The 2,955-nt window shown below is 37.6% G+C and overlaps 1 pseudogene; it reads right to left on the reverse strand.

The window, feature by feature from the left end:
- LOC109846827 overlaps positions 1 to 1,960 on the reverse strand; it is a 5,280-nt pseudogene extending 3,320 nt beyond the window's left edge.

A 2,955-nucleotide genomic window follows, 5' to 3' on the forward strand; every position in this document is an offset into this window, starting at 1 on the left:
CGCTCATCAGTCCCGCGGCTTGAGCCTGCAACCACGAAAGTACTATGTAAATATTCTAAAGGGCGGGGAAAAATCATTAACCTTTTTAATATTTTTTTTTAATTACAATGCATTTACGTACACGTTGAAAGAGCCGCGAGCCAAGGTCAGCCATCATATGCACCACGAAAACCCTGGTTTGCATCGACATGAGCTTATACAACTCCGCATCGAGCCACTCGGTCCGAAAAGCGTTCGACGGCACGACGCTGCGGTACGGGACCGAACATCCACAGGTTGACTCATCGATGAGGATGGACGATGCCGGATCCGTAGTCGGTATCACTCGTAGACGCGGACGGCCTGGCGGAGAAGGAGACGATGGGGACTTCGGAGCGGTTGCAGAGGTCGGCGACGAATTTGGTCTGGGCGGAGGTTATCGGCCCGATGATCGCCTGGGCCTTGACGTTTTTCACTAGGTCCAGAGCTGCAAAGACAAGAAAAATGATACGATTGTAATTAATCGAAAGGAACAATAACAATAAAGAAGTATGTGATGCATAACATAGTCTAAATAAGAGCTGAATGAAATAATTAGATTCAAAAAGTTTTGAATAAATCTTTATTATTGGTGTCACATCTCTTAACACGAATTTTACATAATTTTAGGAAATATTTTTTAATGGCTTATAATAAAAAAATATAAAGCTTAATGGTAACTTAGGTATAATATATGCTTATAATAAAAACAAAAGTAGGTACTGCTCCAAATAAGAACACTTTTATAATCTAATTTATGACCAGCAAAATTTCATGGATCCAATCTGGAGCAATAAAAAAGTTTTTACGTCACTTTTTTTTGTCCAGAAGTCGGCGGCGTCGCCACGTATTGAGGGACAAGGACTTTTCCTTCTGACTTGTTCAAACTCGAAAGCAGGAATTGCATAGTCAAACTAACAGAATATTTTACCTAATTAGTTTTCGATAATCTTGATTAATCTAAATCCTTTTAAATTCAACCATTGCTAACTAATTAACGTCCAAGTGAGTCTAGCTATCGTTAACATCACATGCTTTTCTAATTAATTCCATTAGAGTTACTTGCTATTTAAGTAGATATCAGACTTATATAAGGCAATAGGGCTCTAGATTAAGAAGTCATGGAATCATTTCATAAGATAATTTGGTGGAAATAGTAATAAAGTAATATTAACTGTACAACAAGGCCAATAATATATTTCTAAGAACATTTTTAGTTTAGAGGAAAAGAAAGCGGACAGAAAATTTTCAAGCTTAGTAGCAGAAAAAAACAAAAATTAATCCTTCTAAAAGGGCACACTAAAAATAACAAAAATATCTGATTTTTAAATAATGGGTTATGTTGAAAACTATTTAATTCCAAGGAAAATGGATCCAAAACCTTATAAATATGATGTATAACACTCACACGCACACATGAATAGCGTAATTTGTTTTCATACAAATATCAACAAAAAAAGGAATATTCTGCTTTTCTAGTCAATTACAACCCATTAAACTTTGGGCTTAATTGATATTTTCAATAGATCGAGGATCCAAACTTTTGCCTCATGTGCGTGCATGTTTTCTAAACCTCAATTTAACACAAAACATACCTGCAGAGGCTGCACCTACGATATCCCTGCGAGAATCCCGGCCGTGTAGAACCTACCCTCCCGTGGCCGTACCGGCGCGCGAGCCGTAAAAATCCTCGACGGCCAACGTGATGCTCGCCCAGTCCTTCTTCCCCGCCGACGACTCAAAATCGAGAACAACTCCGACGTCTGCACCGCATCCTGGGCGCGAGACAAGCTTCGCTCTGCCGCCCAGGAAGAAATAAAAAGAAAGACGTGGAGATAAAAAGAGAGAAAACATTCACCGTCGGTCTCTTCATTTAGACGCTCCTCTGGAGTACTTCTCAAGGCATCACTGCTTACAATCTCTCCGCCTTCTGTAGTTGATTTTAGAGCAGCAGCGAGATGGCAGAAGAAGAGGGAGATCTGGGGGTTTGGGTAGTTTATAAGCGAGGTATAGGTTTTGTATGTATGGAGGTTGACTAGAAGGGGGGGGGGGTGGGGGGTGGGGGGGGGGGGGACAAGTGGTGGAGACTATGGAACAATAAACTAATTAAAGGAGATGGATACTCGTGGCTAACATCAACGGGGCCGTACGTGGATAATTTTTATTTTTGGAGCTTGGAGTGATTGAGATATTAACTAATGTTTACGGTTGCATCCACAAATGATTGGATTTTTACTGCACTCGCCTTTTCTCAGGATAAAAGTCTTAGCATGGTTTTAATTGTTAGAAGAAAATGTGACAAATGAATAGCTTAAGAAGAAGTATAGATGTCTGTAAATAGTGGAGTGTATATCCAGAAAATTATATGGGAGATGCGTCTATTTATCTAAATAAAAATATATGGACCACTAGTATATATATATCAATTGAGCTGAATGGACATGAGCTTGTAATTTGTAAATGGTAAACATAAATTGCTTGAAAATTCAAATCGGAGTGCAAAATTTTTTAACACTTAAATTATGTGAACCCGAAAATAAGTTAAGGATTGTATCATAAAAGGCTTTAAAAAAGTAATTTCGAGGTTGCTAGGAAAGTAAGGTGTATATCCTACTAGTAAATTTGTAAGATAAGAAAATTTCACTGACAAAGAGATGCTTTTGATGTAGTGGTAGGTAAGAGAGAACCTATCAGATTCAGATTCTAGACGGTGGATAATATTTTATGAGGTTGCTAGGAAAGTAAGGTGTATATCCTACTAATAAATGAATAAGCCTAAACATTTATTTAGTGAGATTTGGTTCGATGTTAAAATAAGAGGTCGCATTATGGAATCTACCATAATTTTTAATCAAAGGGAAGTAACTATTTAATCAAATATATAATTCGTATGAAAAACCTATTAAATTCTCAGAATTAATATTTGGAAAATATTGA

The sequence above is a fragment of the Asparagus officinalis genome, chromosome 1, assembly GCF_001876935.1.
Source record: "Asparagus officinalis chromosome 1, Aspof.V1, whole genome shotgun sequence".
Classification (NCBI taxonomy): Eukaryota; Viridiplantae; Streptophyta; class Magnoliopsida; order Asparagales; family Asparagaceae; genus Asparagus; species Asparagus officinalis.